The 19,303-nt window shown below is 53.1% G+C and overlaps 1 protein-coding gene across 3 annotated transcripts in view; it reads left to right on the top strand.

The window, feature by feature from the left end:
* The window catches only part of PEBP4 (phosphatidylethanolamine binding protein 4), a 218,372-nt gene that overhangs the window by 184,135 nt on the left and 14,934 nt on the right, over positions 1-19,303 (top strand). The gene's annotated exons all lie outside the window — the stretch shown is intronic.

The raw sequence follows: 19,303 nt of genomic DNA, 5'->3' as shown, positions 1-19,303 counted from the left end.
ACCTCCCTATGTGGTGTATGCACAGGTGTGTGTGTGTGTGTGTGTGTGTGTGTGTGTGTCCAAGTTGTTGGAGTTGACTAAGAGTCTAAGCATTGCCTAAGCCAGGGCCCAGGTCCAGGTGAAGCCCCTCCCCCACCCCACCCCCAGTCTGGGACCGACATCCCCTCCAATGCCAGGGCCCCCAGCTCTGTGGGAGAGAGCGCTTGCAGCCCAGGGCTCCTGCTCACACGCTCACACATTCCCTGAGAAAGCCCCTTGGGGCCTCCGTGGGAAGGCTTTCCAGGAGACTTTTATGGCAAGAAAGGAAGTCTGGGGCATCATTGAAACAGCTCATGCCAAGGAGTGGGCAGAAGCCTACCAGTAGAGTCAGGCCACAACCTTCCCCATCTAAGAAGCCTTGAACTCCTTTCCTAGTCTCAAGCTGTTCAGTTAGACAAGATCCCCATGGTCTCACTGCTGCACTTCAAACCACCTCCCCCTTGTGCACACATCTATGTGTATGCACACACACACACACATGGACAGGTGAATCACACATACACACACAAACACCTAACTGGATGCTCACACTGACTCACCCAGATCTGACCATCGCAGGCTCCAGCCCAAAGAAGCACTGAACTTAGAGCTGCAAGTCTATAAGCAGGAGGCTTGACCTTGGAGCTCCTGCAGCACTTAGAGTGGGAGGAAACCTTGAGGCTTGGGCACCTTCCTCAACAAATTATCTTCATTATTTAACAGAAGAAGGCACTGATCGGCTCCCAGATCCAAGGCCCAAGGTCACCCAGCTCCGAGTCCAGAACTCCATGGCCTCTAAGCCGAGCTCAGAAGAGAGGCTGGTTCCCCTCAAAGGCTTATGGAGGAGGCAGGGCGTGGATGAGGCAGGGGACCTCCAGGGAGTCCAATGCTAGGTATCATTTAGGGGTCTGATGTCCAGCTCAGTAGCTATTAGCCACATGTGCTGATTTTAATTAAAATTTAATAAAGCATTTTAAAATTCAGTTCCTCAGCAACGCTAGCCATATTTGAAGTGTTCAAACCACGTATGGCTACAAGTTACTGTATAAGACAGTGTGAATCTGGAGCATTTTCATCATCATAAAATGTTGTATTGGATGAAGAGTGCCGCTCAGGAGAAGGTGAACTAGGGAAGCCAAAATGAAGAAATCAGTTTCCTGATAGAAGGCTGAGGTTCATGTGGGAAGGAGAGGAGGAGAAGAGAGGAGTGAAGAGGAAGAGACTGGAGAGAGAAGAGAGAATGGAAGAGGAAGAGGCTGAAATAAAAGAGAAGGGAAGGGAGGCAAGGGAAACCCTGTGGCCTAGAGCTGACCAGCTGCTCCTAGTCTGGAAGACTGACACTCTCCCCCATCCTCCTCCAGAAAGGCCAGAGAACAGAACCACAGGCCCCGCAGCCAGGGGCCACAGATAGGCCATCTGGTGGTTATCCAGACTGAAAGAGTTCAACCTGTCCCCAAACAGATCAGCCCTCACGTCCAGGCCTCTCTCCATCCCCAAGGGTGGCTTTCACACCAGGACTCCTGGACTTGCAGATATGGCCCCGCCCCTTTCCATTGTCAGGGGGTGGGGGCGGGGCACATCTAACAGGGATGGCCCTGAGGCCCTTTCACAGATTACTGAGGCAAAAATGTTTCTTAGGAAAAAACAAGGAAGCAAGCAAACTGAAATATTAATGCTGCTTCTGCCATGAGTTGGGTGCACTCTTCAAGTCAAGGAACAACACCTCGACTCAATGCCATAGACAGATAAATCTATCATGTCATGTTCTCCTACATCCTCTGATGTTTGAAAGACTGCACTGAGCTGGATAAAGAGCATCACACCTGTGACCAGCATTATCTGGGTTTAATCCCACTTCTGCCACCTAATGACCTGGACAAATGGTGCCCTCCCCCAGCCTCTTTTTCCTGCCTTGTGGGGTCATCAGGGTGATCAGGTGCACCGATGAATGTGGAATGCCTGGACCAGGCCTGCACTGAGTGTGTGCTAGTCCCTCTCCTTCAGCCCCAGCCTCTGCTGGAGGAGCAGGAGACAGAGCAGCAGGGGCACAAGATGCTCTGGCAGAGCTCGGGGCCAGAGGAGATGCAGAAGAGCAAACAGCTGTGGGTCTAGCCCAGGCTTGGAGTTGGGGGAGGGGAGGGTCCAAACCACAGAGAGGAAGCACTTGGGAGAGAGCACCTGAGGAAGGCTTCAGAGTGGAAAAGAAGTGGGAACCAGTCTAGAAAGATAAGGAGAATCAGAGGAGGACATCTGAGACAGAAAACACAGAGCCAAGCCCGCAGAGAACCTCAACTCTTACTAGTCAAGCTGAGGGCCTGAGGAGAGCTCTCAGCCTCACATGGGTAAATCCTCCAGTCACAGGGTCCCAGGCCCTCCCTGAGTCACCTGCCTACCCCAAGACCCTCCAGATCCCACCTCGAAATCAGGTTGCCAATGCCTCTGCAGAACCTAAGGCTAGAGAAGTGTCGACCCATCATAGCCCAGACCCCTCTCAGTGCTCCCATAGCGGCACTCAGTATCCCCTAACTCCGGAGGGTGCTGGAGAAAGTGACCTGCCACTGTCCAAAAAGTTTCCTCCCCAAGGCCAGAAGGAGTGACCCAGAGGAGATTTAGGAAGATCTGGACTGGTCCTTCAGCCCAATTTGAGCTCATCCAGGGTGGCCCAAGAAATTCCAGCAAAGGGGAAAGGAATCATCTCTTCCCTTCAGCATTGATTTCCTGAACACAGGCCCCCTTTGTTACAAGGTGCAGGCAGAGTAACCTTGGACTCTGAGTCAGGAGGCTTAGATCATGGGCCAGGACACCTGGATTCCATTCTGTAACCTCGGGCAAGTCACTTCACCTGTTGGGAGCTTGTGTTCCCCACCTGCAGATTGGGGTGATAAGCCTTGTCCTTCTGCCTCCTTGGGAAGAAGAGTTAAATGATGCTATGGCATGAAAGTGCCTGAGAGGCCTCTGGAGAGGAGAGTGGCCACCACATGTATTGGATGGTGGTTGTTACTGCCTGCTAACCACGACACCACCTCCAAGTGACTCACCTCACCTGTTGGCTCTCCGAGACTCTCTAAATGTTCTTTTCCTACTGCAGTGCCCCCTGCTGAGAGGCCAAGTGGGAAGCGAGGGCAGTGCTTTTTCTGTCTGGCGGTTGTCAGGGGGCGACTTCTCCAAGGCAAGGACGCTGAAAATGGGAGGTCGGTGAGGGGCCCAGGAATCTGCCTTCTTGGGATCCTCTGCCCTCCTCTGACCCCAATTATCTGCAGATGGCCTGGAGGCAGGGCTAGGCCAGTGCCCAGATGGGAACACTGAGGCTTCAGGCTGACTCATTAGAGTTTCTTGCCATTGGAAGACCTTGTCATGATGGCCTGTGGCTCTCATCCAGACGCTGACCAAAAGACCACAGTTAGGCAGCTCCGGAACTCTGGGAAAAGCAAATCGGCCTGTCCCTCCATCCTCTGGGGCGTGCGTGGGGACTTAAATTCTGCTCATCCCACCTGCTTCAGATGTTACCAGCCACCACGGCCCCATGGCCACTCCCAGGGGCTTGCCCAGGGCTGGTGGGTTCAATTGTTGATTGTTAATTGTTTTGCCACTTTATCCCAAGTGACTTCATGTTCACCTGACCAATTCCTACAATCAACCTAGGTTGGGGGCAGGGGGGCCTCAAATAACAGCTAGAATCTCTCCAGGAGCTAGTCCTGGGAACACAGGGGCAAGTATCTCTTTAAAAATATTCCCTGCATGGCAGGTCACACTGGCCTGCAGCCACAACACCCAGGGCTGTGATCTCACCAAGCTCCAGGAAGCCAAACAGGGTCAGGCCTCCCAAGCAAAACATAGGTGTTGCTGGTGATTCAGCAGGCGAGCCCCGCCCTCCCAAGTCTTGCTCTTTTCAGGTGAAGGAGTTGATACTGGGATGATTCCGTGAGCTCCTATGGGCGGGGGGCGCGGAGGGGCGCAGAGGAAGGGGCTGCGGTGCCACCAGCAGCTGGTTCTTCGGTGCTCCTTCTGTGCAGCCACATGTTACAAGTGTTGACAGGGTTCTGAAGAATCAGGGTATATATGCTTCCTCCCTCCGCATCCCCTGCCCACTTCCTGATGCTAGTCACTGGCAGGCATCTCCCCAGACTCCTTGGGCTGTTTCAGCCAGATAAGGGATGGAGGAGGAAAACAGAGCCTCGGAGGCACAGGCGCAGGAACCCAGGGACCACCCCGCCCGCCGCCGCTGAACCAAACAGCTGGGGTCTGTGGCAGCCACAAGGCTCCAGACCTCAGCCCCCGGGACGGTCCCTTCTGGTTTGGGAACAAGTGAGGATAAAAGGGGTCCATTAAATGAGGGCAGTCATTAGTCTGTTTTATGAGCACACAGATATTCATTACACCCCAACCCCATCATTAGAGGCTGCAGCGAGAGTGAGCTTGGGGCCCCTTTTTTATTGCTATAGATACTGAGGGGGTTTCTCCCCCAAAGGGATCATTACTTCTGCTTCCCAAGAGGGGTTCCTGCCCAGGACAAGGCCAGTGGCCTCCACTCATGGCCAGATACTCACTTCCTTTCCAGTTCCTTCATCCCTAGTCCTCAATCCCCCAGCCACCAGGCAGCCCAAGGGGAGGGTCAAGCAGTTTAAGGAGGAGGTGATAAGGGCCTGGGGCTTCTGATAAGGAGGCTCTGGAAGAGCCCAGGCCTCACAGCTGGAGTCCAGAAGTAGGGACCTTCCCCTTCCCTGTCAAGCACCACCATCAGGTGGAGAGGAATTCGTACTTCCTCCAGGAAGCCCTCCATGCCCCATTCTAGGCCCTCTGCAAATCCTCTTAGCACTCATGGCACCTGTCATAATCTCTTTTCTCTCGTGTCCCCGTCAGACTGTAAGCCACCTTCCCGTGGACACAGCACTTGGCACTTAGCAGGAGTTTACTCAGTGTGGGCTCCCTGGCATTAGCCTGGAACCAGGGCAGGTGAACTGGGGTAGGAAGAGGGACTTTCCCCTAGCCCCAATTCTTCCCTCTGCCCTCTCCCGCAGTGTGAATGATCCAATGGCCTGACTGCTTTCTCAAGGCCACAGTCAGTGAGCAACTGAAAAGCCAGCTACACATCTAGCCATGCCCCCACTCACCTTCTAAATGTAATCTCTTCACAGCTGTCCCACTGGGCCACTATCTGCCCCCTTCCAGACGGGTCACCAGGGACAGCCTCCAGCGGGGCCAAGCCCTCTCCTCCAGGGCCAGCCCCTCACACAGGACAGGACAGCTGGATCAGGAGGGCAGAGGAGGCATGGGAGCTCACCCTCTCCCCCATGAGGGCTGGAAGCGCCAGTGGTAATAGACTGGAGCCCACCCTGCTGGTGCAGGCCATCGAGGCTATGGAGCGTGGCCAGACCCCACAGGGAGGAGCGGGGCTAGAGCTGGCAGATTAATCAGCTGTCATTTGCTTTCATTAAAGGCCCCTTGCTTGTGTACTGCAGCCTCGGATGCCAGGGCAATTAACTGCTCACAGCAAAAAGTTCCAGGGAGAAGTTTATCTCGGCTTCTTGTGGCATAACGTAGGAATTGGCCTGGTGTCCCGAAACCCCAGACTCCTAGGGTGGAGGGCCTCTGAAGTCCAGACTCATGGGTGGGGGGCCGGAAGGAGGCCCTGGGAGAGCCCAGGAGCCTTGGGAGTCAGAAGTTGTGGAGGGCTCCTTGACCCCCTTTGGGCTCCTTCCCAGCTGTCACCCCATCCTCTTTCCTCCCTTCTCCTCGTGGCCTTGGGCACTGTCACCTGTAAATGCTGGGCCCTCCTCAAGGTTGTGCAAAGACCATTTCAACACACTCTGAGAGCAATGATGATCCTGACTGGGCCCACAGCCAAGCACTACAACTGCCCCAAGCCTGTCTCTCCACCTGCTGAGGAGGAGGGTGAGCACCCAGTTCATAGGCAGCCAGGGTCCTCCACACAGACCTCCCACCCAATCAGTTTCTGGGGCTGAGTGACCCTTAACAAAGGGGCAGCACAGTGACCCAGTGCACTTGGCCTTGCTGAAGGGAATCATAGCTCTCCCTTCCTCTCCCTGGGGTCATGTTAGTTCCCAAGCAATCCAGAGACCAATGGAACCAACCAGGAGGTCAGGGTGGAGTTCATTAAGCTCAGTCTCGGGTGTTTTTTTCATCATGATTGCCAAGCTCCCCAGATTGGCATTTGCCTGCCAGACACTGTAAAAGGTGACACAACAGAATGAGAGTAAGCTCTGGACTGGGCTGACAACTGCTTGTCCCCAGTGGGCTGTGTTCACTGTTCCCTTGGCCTTGACACAGGAGGTAGGGACGGAAAGACGAGGGTAGCCCCGAAAGCTGGTCAGTGATAGCAAGTTTGCTTGGGTATCTGCGAAGGAGAGCTGAGGGGGGCACTTGGCTGTAGGCCTGCTTCTAGGACCAGGGAACCAGCGCAGACCTCCACCAGCCGGCCTCCTGAGCCCCCTTACACACCCGCCTCTGGTCCGAGACTGCAAGAAAGAACAATGCTTGCTCTCTCTCTTTTTCAAAATGTTTTGAGTTGTCGATTTCTTTTTTTAATTTATGTATGTATTTATTTTACTTATTTTTGGCTGCACTGGGTCTTCGTTGCTGTGTGCAGGCATTCTCTAGTTGTGGTGAATGAGGACTACTCTCTAATTGCAATGCACAGGCTTCTCATTGCCATGGCTTCTCTTGTTGCCAGTCAAGGCCTCTAGAGCACGTGGAGTCAGTAGTTATGGGGAATGAGCTTGGTTGCCACATGGCATGTGGAATCTTCCCAGACATGGATCAAACCTATGTCCCTTGCACTGTCAGGAGGATTCTTAACCACCAGACCACCAGGGAAGTCCATGAGCAGTGCTCTCTTGCCTCCTCCTTCCCCAGAGATTTCTAAACACCTGGAGAGGGACTTCCCTGGCAGTCCAGAGTTAGGACTCTGAGCTTTCACTGCCAAGGATCCAGGTTCTATCCCTAGTGGGGGAACTAAGATCCAACAAGCCTCACGGCCAAAAACATAAAATAAATGAATGAGCACCTTGGGAATAAGCATTTCCCCCTCCTCAAATAGGGTTGGGAGTGGGGAGCAGGATGGGAAGAAGGAAGCACCAGTGGGTGTGTATCCAACACCCTAGGAGCACCTAGCAAACAGTGCACCCAGATGTGGCTCCTCAGGGCCCCCTCCAGCAGGAGGCGCTGTCTTGCCCAAGGCCAGAAACTCAAAGGTTCCGAATAGTGAGTGACACCAAGACTCACCAACTGGGTCTGCTTTTCATGGCTCCAAGCAGGGGTGCTTACCAGGCCTCATGTCTCCCAGTGCTGGCCCGGCCCCAACCCCTCTCTACCTCCTGCGACCACTCAGGAGCCCAGCCAGTCCAAATAGTCTGCCTTGAGAGCTGGGGTCACCTCTGCACCTGCAGGTCAGGTAGGTCCTGCTCTGGGAAGTATGATCCCCTCCCCCGGGGGCAGGGTGGGGGTGCTCCTGAGCCTGGAAGAGACCAGAAAGGGAACAGTGTCAGAGACAAGGGCTCATGTCGCCACCGCTGCCACCGCAGCTCTGATTCGGACCCTGCGCTCCCCGTCCAGAGACGCCGGACCCTGGGAGCAGGCTTCCAGGGCAGTGCTTCTCAGATGAGTGTGTACGCAAGTTCTTGTTAAAAGAAAGATCCTGATTCACACCATATCTGGGTGGGGCCCCAAATCCTGCCTTTCTCACAAATTCCCACGTGATGCTGCTGCCTCTCTGAGCAGCAAGGGGCCAGGGACTGGGGCTAAGTTCGCTGTCAGTCCCTCTGAAAAGAGTAAGACATGATTTGAATGAGACAGACTGTTTCTGCTTATTGTCACCCTCTCTAAGGAGCCTAGGGTTTCTTGGAGCCTCCATACCTTGCCGGCATCTTTTCTTGCTCAAAAGTCTTGATCCCCAAGCTTCCTTCCAGAAAGTCCCTCTCTCCTTCCTTCCTTCCTTCCCTCTCTCTTTTCTCTTCTCCTTCCTTCCTCCCTTCCTTTTCACAAGGCAGCCCTGGGCCTGGGCCCTTTGGTGGAGAAGGAGAGAGAGACCCCAAAGTATAGACAAAGCCTTATCTTTCTCCTGAAGCCAAGTGTGGAACTGAAAATAGGGCAAAGGAGCGGGACACAGCTAAGCTCAGAAGCCTGACTGAGGACCCACCAGCCTCTGGGGCCTGGGTTCTAGGACAATCGCATCCCAGAGCTGGTCCATGACCAGGACAGAGGAGCCCAGAGACAGCTGGCTGTTTCCTGGTTGGTGGTAGAGAGCAGAACAGTCGGGTGGGGGGGTGGGGAGACACAGGCAAAATGAGAGTAGATGGAAGGGGCAGGAAGGCCAGGATCCAGAGGAAACTGCTGAGCCAGATGCTATGAGAAGCCTCCTTGGCCGTCGGTGATCCCTACCTGGTGAACCTGGGGGAGCCCCCACATAGCTCTCACAACCACCCAGGGAGTGTTCTAGACACTGGTGCTCCCCCTGACCACTCACAAGCCCTGGAGCACTCCTCACCGGGCCAGGGGACAGTTAGGGGGTTGCTGGACCCCCTCTGCCCAACTAGGGCTGGGGAGAAAAGGTCTGGGCAGGTTGCCTCCTCCCAGCTTTCTGGTCTTCGCAGTCCCTCCTCTGGGGTTGCAGCCACCCAGCCAGAAAGACTAGATGCTGTAGATTAGAGATGCAGTTGATAAGGGCTGGCCTGAGGAGGTAGCCCTGGAGCTTCTTCCCCTCGGGCTGGCTACAGTTTCTCAAGTCCTGTTTGTTTCAGGATTAACCGTAGTGTTTCCTAATTGTTCTACTGCTTCAGGTGGCAGGTCAGCCTGCCACATCCCACCACAACAGGCAGGAGGGCAGGGGGCAGGGCCGGGACACCCCCGACTCCTAGTTGACCCCCTCTCCTGCCCCAGCTCCCCTTCCTTCCTGTGTCCCCACCCCTCTGGCCCTCAGACTCTGGAGAGTAACAGAGAACAGCTCAGTTCTTACTCACAGCCCTCAGTCCTAATCAGTCATCCCTCAGTCCTGGTCTCCTGCCAAAGGCCTGGAGATTCCCACACCCCGCTTCTCCTAGTCCCACGGTCCACACTGTAGCCTCACCACCACCGGCCCCCTCCCCAAACGCCCCCCACCCTGATGACCCCTGACATACGCACCAGTGAGAGGCTGCCTGGGAAAGGCAGTGTGTGGAAGGTTGTCTGTGTGTGTGTATGAGTGCCTTGCAAATGTGCATGTGTGTGGGTGTGTGTGAATGTGTGTTAAGTGTATATGTGTGAGTGTGTACATGTATAAGCATGTGTGAGTGTGTGTGGGTTATGTGTATATATGTGTTGGATAAGTGTGCAAGGTGGAGGGCTCTATGTGTATGACCGTATGTGAGCATGAGTGAGTGTATCTGAGGGTGTTGTGTGTGGGCATGTGTGAATACGTGTGTAGGTGGGGGAATGTATGTGAGTGTGCATTGAATAAGCATGTCATGTGTGTATGCCAGCATGTGTGTGACTGAACATATGTATATGTGAGCACGTGAGGGCATGTGTGATTGAATGTGCACAAGTGTGTGTGTGAGTTGAAGGCTGTGTGAGCATGTATACGTGAGTATGCATGCAAGTGCATGTGTTGTGTGTATGAGTGTGTGTGCATCAGTGGGGGCTGTGGATGTGTGTGGCTGAGTGAACGTAACTCACAGATCCCTTCCTCTGGCTCTCGCCCCTCCTCCCACCCCCCACCCCTGCCATCCCAGCCCCGCCTCTAGCCTCCCTCCCTCCTGCTCCCAGCCAGGGCCAGCCCCTCCCCAGCTCCAGTCTCCTGTCTCGCCCTTACCCCCTTACCGCTCCCCATCCTTCCCACCAGTTTTGGAAAAGTCTTGCCACTGTTTTGTTTCCCTTGCTCCCATCACCAAGCACTTTCTGGCTAGATTCCCACCTGACCCCTGAGCCAGCAGCACCCTACTTCCTCCCCTAGCCTGGATCCTCTGTCTGACCCCTGTGACTGGACCCCCATCCCAGCCCCTGCCTTCCCGGGGTGTGGGGGGCAACTGTGCCTTCTGTCCCTCCTCCGAGGGCCGACATCTCTATGTGAGTGGGTGTGTGTCTCCACAGGAAGGGGAAGAGAGAGGAACAGGAGAAGGGAGGCCAGGCTCAGATGGTGTCATTAGTAGACACTAATGCTCCTCATCAAGGCATATTAATAAACATCATGTGCCACACGCTCTGCACAGCCGGGCGAGTGCCAGCCCAGCGGGACGGGCCCCACATTCACAGCTGAGTAATCTCTGAGCCCATGGTGCCCCATTAGCTTCATGAGGCTGACCCTGCCAGGAGGCTTCCTGAGTCAATCACAGCAAAAGATAGCCAGTGGGATGGGTTCTGAGCAAGTGGCAGCTGGAGGCAGTGTCCCCTCCCCACTCAGCCTGGGCAGCAGTGACCTCGGCCCTCTCCTTCCACGCTGAACCCTGCGGAAAGGAGGCCTGTCATGACCCTTACACTCAGATGACACCACAGGATCTCATACTATCCCATTTCCTAATTTCTTCTTCACGAGCCTGTGAGGAAACCAGGGCAGGTATCATTATCGTTGCTACTTTACAGGTATGGAGACTAAGACGCTGGGAAATTAAGTGTCTTGCTCAAAGTCATGCGGCTAATAGGTAATGACATTGGACCAGTGCCCAGGTTGCCCTTTGGAACAGCTGTGTTAACAGCTCAGTCACTGATCCATGCTTTAACCCCATGGCACCAAATCCCTGGTTCTTGCAGTGCCAGACACCAGACACGAAGCTCGGCTCTCTCAGCAGGACTGAGGACTTCCATTCTCTCAATGGTGGGGGGTGGTCTCCTTAGCAGCAAATGGGCTACAAGGCAGAGACCGGAGTGAGCTAGCTTGCGCCAAGATGCTGGCAAAATGCCTGCCTCATTGTAGGTGCCCCGCAGGAGGTGGTTCCCCTGTCTTTATGTACTGACCGTGACGTCTATATTAAATTATTGGACCTGGAGGAGGTTGGAGCAGGTGGAAGGCTGAATGGCCCGTTCTTTGTATTTATTTTTGAACACTGCAGTCTTGTGTTGTTGCAAGGTGAAAAACAGGTTATTCACTGTGAGTATACCACCATGGTGTTTAAAATTACAGGAGGTATTCTCCATGTGTGTGTATGTGTGTGTGTGTGTGTGTGTGTGTGTGTGTGTTGAAGAACATGAGAACTAGTGTTTTAATAAGATCACTATCCAAGATATAATAGTTAAAATCAAAGGAGTTGTGGAACTAAACATATAAGATTTGAGAGACCAGGGAAATGTTCTTATGAAAAATACCCAATTCCCTACATGAGTTCAAATAAATGAAGCATTCTGGCAACCTGTTGTTGGTACCGAAAGCTTCTGTGTTTGTTCCGTGTGTCTGGAAATGGCAGTCTTTAGCCTAAGCTGACAATAATGCATAATAATTATATTTAGCTATCACCTCATGATATTTGCTCCCAATCTATCTTAATATTTCTTGACTGTTTCTAATTGGGACAGGTTTAATGAGACCCTACATTGAGTTCTTTACTCCTTTTTTCCTTCCCACTCTCATCCTAACCCTACCTTGATGCTACATCCAGAGAATGGGTAACCTGTAGCAGGCCAGGGTCAAAGAGGGGGGCAGTCCACCATCTCCTGAGGTCCAAATCAGTCTCTGAGCTTCAGAGACTCAGAGCAACTAGGGAAAGTTTCCCCAAGGAGATGGGCATCCAGCCAATGCCGACCCCAGAAGGGATAACAGGCTCGAAGCTGACACTTGTGTAACAAGAAGCTTTGGGACCCAAATGCAAAGAAGGGAGCCCTGATGTTCTCAGGGCCATTATCTCTATGCAGAGTAATCCCGGGGATTCTTTCTCTCTCTAGTTTTTTTTTTCTCCTGAGTCTTAAATTTTTTCTGTAATGAACATACTGTACTTTCATTACCTAAAACTGAAAAACTAACAGTCTGCAATGGGGATGGGCTGGAGTTCGAGGGTCCCATACTCACCTGCTCTGAGTGAGACCATGGTCACAGGGTTCAGCTCCATCCAGATCTGACCTGCCATGTGGGCCATGTCCCAAAGCCTAGTCCCACCCAGATTCTTTCTTGACCAGAGAGGCAGCTGACCAGCCCACTTCAGTGAGGCTCCTGGGACACAGTTGCTGAGTATGTGGAAAACAGAAAAAGTCTTGCCTGGGGTCTGTGGACACAAAGTTTGGGTTGTTGATGGCTTTGATTCTCAGATATCAGAAGCATTACCAGCCATTGAAGCTTAACCCCAGCCTACATTTCAAGCCTTAACTTGAGCTTCTTCCAGACCCACCTGTTCTTTCCATGTCTTGTTTACATATTTATACGTTGCTTATGCAACTTCCTCAACTTAAAATGCCCCTTCCTTCCCCTATCCAGTCCACTAGAAAACTGGAAAACTCCTACATACCCTTCAAAGCCCAGGTGGAGTACAGCCTCCTTTCAATAGCTTTCCCTGATCACTAACCCCAAGCAGTTGCAATTTCCTTCTTCTATCCTCCTCCAGGATTTCCTATAGACTGCAATTATTTAGATGTATAATACAGTTATTTCTTTGACAGTATGTCTGCCCCACTAGATCATGTATTCCTCAATACCATAAAATGTGTCTTAATTCCTATTTCACAGGACTTCTCATTCATTGAATCTACCCATCTCCCCAGCCAGCATCCCTTGGGGCCAACTCTATGCTCAATACTATCACATACACACAGGTGCAAGACAGCGTGGCTTCTTTAGGAACCACACACACCTCCACGTGACCTGGAACAAAAGACTTGGACAACCTGTACTTGTTAGACACAAGCAACCTTGACTCAGGCCTTGGGAAATCTTGCCTCTTAACCCAGAGATGTGGAGAGAGATGAAGTCCCTCCCATCCCGGTAACTGCTTACTCCAAGAAGCACACCAGCTATACCCTACCTCGCCCCAACCCATTTTGGCATCTGGAGATGCAGGAAAGTAACTGACTCCAGATTTGAAGCCAAACTAGGAATCAAAACCCAAGGGTCCTATTGCCAGTTGGTGTGATATACCAGAATTTGCTGGCCATCCTTGGGCATTTTCTAATGATGAAATTCGCCATGCAACCGCCCTATCCTTGAAGATGCCAGAGGAAGTCTATCAGGTCCTTGATGCTGACACTTCTTGAGGGAAACCGGTGCAAAGAAAAATTGGCCATCCTACACCCTCGAGCCTGTAAGCACTCAGCTCCCTGGAGGGCTCAGGTCTGTGCTTCCTTCTTACCACTTCCCATGGATTCCATTCCACCCGCCTCAATGGCCAGCCCGTTTTCCCAGCCCCAGGGCAAAAAAGCAGGCCACAGGATTAATGGATCGCAGGCTTCCCCTTGGAGCAGGCACAGTATCCCTGGCTGGGTCCTCTCCAGGCGGGTGTTAGGAGGCCTGGCAGCCGCAGCCCTGGGGAACTTCAGATACCAGGAGCTGTCAGTGCCTACCACTCACTTACCCCTTGTGGACTGCAGAATCCATAGATTGCTGGGTAGCACTTTCTAATCTTGTGCCTTTTCTTAGATCCTTTGCCACTTGGCAACTTGCAGGCAGCTGTGCAGACAGCAAGGAGCATCTCGTTCAGTGCCAGTGTCAGGGCCTGGAACTCTGTCCTATTTTCCCTTCTTTTCCATTCCCCGCTCCGCCCCACCGCCCCCTCCCCCCACACACACAAGTGCTCTGTTTTGCTCATTTCTCCCTCTGCTCTCCCTTATTTGCATGACACCCTTTTATACCTCACCTTTCAAGTTCAGGACTCTCTCGATGGGCACCCCACCCTCCGACCCAGAGATCACAAAGTAAAACTTCCCACTCTGACGGAGGTTTGAAGCCAGGCGGGAGAAGTGCATCCTCCCGCCCTGATGGGAAGAGGTGGGTGAAGAAATTAAATCATCTTCTCAGAAAGGTGCCGCAGGCCCTCTGCTCAGGGGTTCAGCAAGCCCGAGTACCTGGGACCTCCATGAATGCCCAGTTGGGTGGGCAGTTGCCTGGAGGTCATTGAAGGGAAGTGAGGAAGCGGGACCAGCTTCCCTCCTGAGAGCAGCGCTGAACCAGACCCCTGCCCCGCCCTCCAGATCTCACTACCCAAATCTGGCAACCACGCCTCACAGAGCCCTTAGCTAAAGGGCTCCCCCGGCTGGGGGAGGGGGCATCTCTGGACCCTCCATTGTCAGGGAATGTAGCTCTCCAGCTGTACCCAAGGGGACAAGAAATAAAGGACTGAGGTGACTTTCATCTAGATGGCTCACCTGTTTGTGGCTTTCCAAGGGTTTCACATTTCAGGGTCCCATCCCTGCATTGGGAAAATCCCCTGTAGGAGGAAATGGCAACCCACTTCAGTATTCTTACCTGAGGAAATCCCATGGACAAAGGAGACTGGCGGGCTACAGTCCACGGGGACGCAAGAGTCAGACATGACTAAAGTGACTTAGCACATACACAGTATATCAGGGACCAATTCTGTCAGGGAACTCTGGGGCCTGGCCTGGGAAGGCAGAAGGACCCAGGTCCAGACAGTAGCAGTGTGGTCTCATCAGGAGAGGCTAGGACCAAGGGACTTCCCTGGTGGTCCAGTGGTTAAGACTCTGCCTTTCAATGCAAGGGACGAAAGGTTCAATTCCTGGTCAGGGAACTAAGATCCCACATGCCACCGGGCAACTAAGCCTGCATGCCACAGCTACTGAGATGGCACTCCACAACCAGAGAGAAGCCCATGTACCACAACTAAGACTCGACACCGCCAAAAATAAGTAAATAAAAATTTTTTAAAAAGTCAGCCACCTCTGAAAGACAAAGCCTTCATTCATCTCCAAATGTCTATTGGACCCTTAAAGCTGTCTTTGCTTGGGGGTCCCCCAGAAGCAGAGCCTGAGACAAGTATTTTGACACAAGCAGTTTATTTTGCTGGGGACACAAGAGAGCACTAGTTAGGCAGTGGGTAAGACAGGAAAAGGAAGGTGCGTGAGCATGCAAGTTCCACTGTGGATTCCTGGAGCACTTATACACCAATTCCCATCAGTTATTGGTTAAGAGCTATTGCCAGGGAAGTTTAACACCCCAGCACATCTGCCCTGATGCATGGGGGCTGGGGGTGAAGCAAGCTCTGGAGGCTGGTGCTGGCCTGGGACCAGGAGAAACAGGTTGAAGGTGGAGCCACTGAGCCAGGGCATGGGCCAGGGCACTGAGAACATCTAATACCCCTCCTGTGTGCCAAGTATCTTGAGAGCTACAAAGATAGAAAGGATACAGCTCCTGCCCTTGAGAAGCTGAAGCTCCTCTGGGTTTCTCTCCAGTCAAATGGGGAGACCAATCTCTGCCCTTCCCATACAAGAGCTGCTGTCAGATCCATTGATTGGACAGTACCCTCGAGAATAAATACTAAAAGCTCGTTACAAATGTAAGATGGGATGGGGGGCAGCTGTCAGCTTCCAGCACTGTGTTTTGTTTTGTTTTTTAATAATTTTATTTATTTAGGCTGTGCTGGGTCTTCGTTGCCGCTCAGGCTTTTCTCTAGTTGTGGCGAGCAGGGGCTACTCTGTAGTTGCGGTACTCGGGCTTCTCGCTCCAGAGGCTTCTCTTGTTGCAGAGCATGGGCTCTAGGGCACATGGGCTCAGTAATTGTGGCTCCCCGGCTCTAGAGCACAGGCTCAGCAATTGTGGTGCACAGGCTTAGCTGCTCCATGGCATGTGGGATCTTCCTGGATCAGGGATCGAACCTATGTCTCCTGCATTTGCAAGGTGGATTCTTTACCTCTGAGCCACCAGGAAAGCCCAGCACTGTGTTCTTTACTTGCCCTGAGACAAGCCCCAGTCAGAACAACCCTGGCTGAGACAGCCTGCATCACCCTGGTCCATGAAATGAGGTTGCTGCAACTCCCCGTCGAGCCACAGCTCTTCTTAAACATCTCACATGTCAGTTTCAAACTAGCTCAACAAGACACGATGGGTTCTGAGGTGGGAGAGAGCTAGATGGAAAGTCTCATGTTCTATAAACCAGGACATTCCTCCATAGGGTCCACAGAGTTGAGCTTCTTCTCTGTGATAGAATAGTATGTGTCAGTTTGTGTGCCACCCAGCTCTGTACACACCCTTCATGCACACACATGCACGTTTACACACACATGGATGTACACATGCACACATCAAGCACCAGAATCTAAAAAGAGGGGAGACTATCTTATATCCTGAGCATTTAAGGGTCCAACTCAGCAATTTCCCACCTCTTGCTCCCCTCCCCCTGCTAAGAGGATGTTGAGTGTTGGGTTCCGCATTTCCAGAGGATGCTGATGAGGAAAGGAGTTGCTGTCCCAAGGCCAGGGGGTCCCTGTGACTTAGAAAGGCCCAGAACATCCTCCCAAGCACACTGACAAAACACCTCCGGTGCTCCCATACTGAAATCCCAGAAAACCCATCCCGGACTTCTCAGTGTTCTTGAGGATTAGCAATCCAACTATTTTCATGCTGTGTGTAATTTCTGTCATTATTTCCTTTTTAAAAATCTGCATTCAGACACGTTCCTTTTGAAAATGTCCACCTGTCTTAGCTATAGTTAGGGAAAGGAAGTTTTGTCTGTGCCAGTCTTAAAGAGGAGCAGCACGCCTGGGGGCCGAGAAGAGGGTAGTAGGGAAAGAAAGGAAGCCCTCCCCTCCTGAGGCTCTCCTGCCAAAGCTCTTCTCTGCTGACTCGACAGGTGTGGGGTCTGGTCCTCAAATGCTGAGCTTGTTGCCACTCTCAGGGTACTTCCCTCAACCCTGTCTCCTCTGAATAATAGATTTCCCTCTTCTCTTCAAAATTCCCCTGAATCTCCTGCATCTCCAAAGCTTTCCAGCTGTCTAAGGTGACTTTCCAGCTTTCTAAGGTGATGTGCGACACTGCAAGCCATGATGATGCTTTAGGAGAGTTCATGTTTTCACATGGGATGGGGGTGGTGTTGAGGGGGTGCGTAATCATTGCCACAGGAGCCCCAGTCCTCCAGGTAATGTTGTTCAATCACTCAGTCAAGTCCGATTCTTTGCAACCCCACGGACTGCAGCACGCCAGGCCTCCCTGTCTTCCACTAGCTGGATAATATCTGTATACATTAATAATGGTCTTCCTGGGACTTCCCTAGTGGTCCAGTGGTTAAGACTCCATGCTTCCAATGCAAGGGGTGCATGTTCAATCCCTGGTCAGGGAACAAGGATCCTGCATGCCACAGGGTACTGCCAAGAAAAATTAATACATAACGGTGAGTGGCTCAGATAGTGAAGAATCTGCCTACATTGCAGGAGACCTGGTTTCAATCTCTAGGTTGGGAAGATCCCCTGAAGAAGGAAATGGCTACCCACTCCAGCATCCTTGCCTGGAGAATCCCATAGTCAGCAGAGTCTGGCGGGCTAGAGTCCACAGGGTCGCAAAGAGTCAGACATGACTGAGCAACTAAGCCTTTCACTTTTTCCAAAAAACACCTCCTAGAGAAGGAAAGGGATTGTCACAGTGTCTTAGAAGTACTGTGGGTCCAAGGTCAAAGGGTCTGAGGCCCCCTCCTCCTAGAACATTCTGGCATTCGCTCACTCACCACTTGTGTGGTGCTGGACATGTTGTCTGAGCTCTTTTGGGGACTCAACTTGCTCACCCTTGGATTTGGTTTGCTAAGGCCCCCACCAGGTGTTAGTTCTGTGGTAGAAACGTTAAGCCCCTGAGGACGGTTGATGGCCAAAGGGGAGCTTAGCCAATTCCCAACCCAGCTTGAGTAAACACCAACCGAGCTGACCACATTCAGGGACCCTTCTGCTGCCTGGTCCTTTCTCAGAACTTTCCATGGTGCTTTTCCTGCCAACAAGGATAAGCGTCTGTCCAAGGACAGGGTCCCGAGAGACCCTCTAGGCTCTCCAGGCCATCAGTACCATCTGCTCACGGCCCCTGGCAGCTGCCTCAGCCGATCTCGGGGGCAGTGGGCAGGGGAAGGCGGGCAGGAAGGGCCGCCAGTGTTACTAAGGGTTTGCATGTGTCCTTGCCAAGCCAGCCCCGGCCAAGGAGAAAAAGACTCCCCAGAGTGAAAGGGAGGGGACGGAGAGCCTCCCCACCCTCATGGAGGCTACGATCAGACTTTCCACACTGCTCTGACCCTACAGGCCCAGGGCCTACCGCGCCCTCGCCCCCTCTCTGTGCTTGCACCAGGAGAGAGGCCTGTTTATCACTCTGGGTGGGACCCAAGCCTGTGGGGAATTGAAAAGAAACAGCCGGCCTAGGTTGCTATTGTTTTGTTTAAACAAACCACTGGCCGGTCTGACTTGGGAAGGAATGAGAGGGAGGCTGGGAACGAGGGGGAGGCCAGGCTGGGCTGGGCTTCCCTGGCCTCAGCACCCACCTTTCAGTCCTGCTAGAGAGGCCAGGGAGCTATTCAGAGAAAGCGACTGGAAGGCCTCAGGTCCTCCCCGCCTCTCCTGGGAGAGAGAAGGGTATCCAGGGGAGGGGCCTCCATTTCCCCCACACATCCTGCCACCCCAGCACCTCAGCTGCTGGCCACACCGGGGTCTCAAGCCAGCCCTGGATAAGGCCTGGCCTGATACTGGGGGAGAGGGGGTAAGCAGAGCTCGGGTCCATCTGAGGGGCTGAATTAGAAGGCTACCTGGGTGCTACTGAGCAAACAAGATGGGGTGAGGGTGAGGGCAAGGACATCAAAAGACACGCAGGAAACAGTGGAAGTGGGGCTCAAAGCAGGGCTCCATCCTTATGCAGTCTCCTGCCTCTTCTTCCCACCACAGGCGACCTAGCTGGACACAGAGGAGCAGGGGGAGGGGAGGGAGAGGGATATTCTGGCACAAACTTGGACAAACTGCAGCCTAAAGGGGAGAACAGGAAGGGGATGGGGGGTCTGGAATGGAACGGGGCTTGCGTTTTTGTAAAAAGGAAACCACACTGGGGTTTGGGTCACTCAGACTCTGAGAAGCTCCGCAGAGACCTGAGGAGAAATATCGCATGCTCTCCTGCCCCACCCCACCCCTACCTCCTCTCACGGGTAAGGAGCAGGGGCCGCACCAGCAGGGCTGGGTGGAAAGGTGGCCAGGGCACAGTTAGGTGTTGGCAGAACCAGCGAAGAGCCACACTAATCACCATCATTAAGGCTATAAAACCCCACACCTAGGGGCCGCAGGACTCCCTGGCATGGCCCGGGGCCCCGAGCCATGGCACAGACCCAGGGGCCCACTCCAGCGCCTTTCATCTGAGCATCTCCCAGCCCTGCACAAACAGTAATTAGCACCCGCCCCCAGGATCACCTCA

The sequence above is a fragment of the Bubalus kerabau genome, chromosome 4, assembly GCF_029407905.1.
Source record: "Bubalus kerabau isolate K-KA32 ecotype Philippines breed swamp buffalo chromosome 4, PCC_UOA_SB_1v2, whole genome shotgun sequence".
Lineage (NCBI taxonomy): Eukaryota > Metazoa > Chordata > Mammalia > Artiodactyla > Bovidae > Bubalus > Bubalus kerabau.
This window is presented reverse-complemented; position numbering and strand designations above follow the sequence as displayed.